We start from the raw sequence: 680 nt of genomic DNA on the forward strand, positions 1-680 counted from the left end.
GGAGCTGCTGCAGAATCTCTGGAGCTCAGCAGGACCTGGCCAAGGTCTGGGACTATCCCAGTGCCCCTGGAGCTCAGCAGGACCTGGCCAAGGTCTGGGACTATCCCAGTGCCTCTGGAGCTCAGCAGGACCTGGCCACGGTCTGGCACTATCCCAGTGCCTCTGGAGCTCAGCAGGACCAGGCCAAGGTCTGAGATTGCTCTGCTCCCCCTAGGCCCTCACAGGAAACTCCCTCAAGTCCCTCAGTTATTTCTAAAGCTTCTGCCCTGGAAGGTTCTCCAGCTTGGGATCATGGTTATGGATCAGTGATGTTCTCCAGCTTGGGATCATGGTGATGGATCAGTGATGTTCTCTAGCTTGGGATCATGGTGATGGATCAGTGATGTTCTCCAGCTTGGGATCATGGTGATGGATCAGTGATGATCTCCAAACTGGGATCATGGTTATGGATCAGTGATGTTCTCCAGGCTGGGATCATGGTTATGGATCAGTGATGTTCTCCAGGCTGGGATCACGGTTATGGATCAGTGATGTTCTCCAGCTTGGGATCATGGTGATGGACCAGTGATGTTCTCCAGCTTGGGATCATGGTGATGGATCAGTGATGTTCTCCAGCTTGGGATCATGGTGATGGATCAGCGATGTTCTCCAGGTCGGGATCATGGTGATGGATCAGTGAT

Source organism: Pyrgilauda ruficollis, unplaced genomic scaffold, assembly GCF_017590135.1.
Source record: "Pyrgilauda ruficollis isolate IOZ18807 unplaced genomic scaffold, ASM1759013v1 scaffold898, whole genome shotgun sequence".
Taxonomy (NCBI): domain Eukaryota; kingdom Metazoa; phylum Chordata; class Aves; order Passeriformes; family Passeridae; genus Pyrgilauda; species Pyrgilauda ruficollis.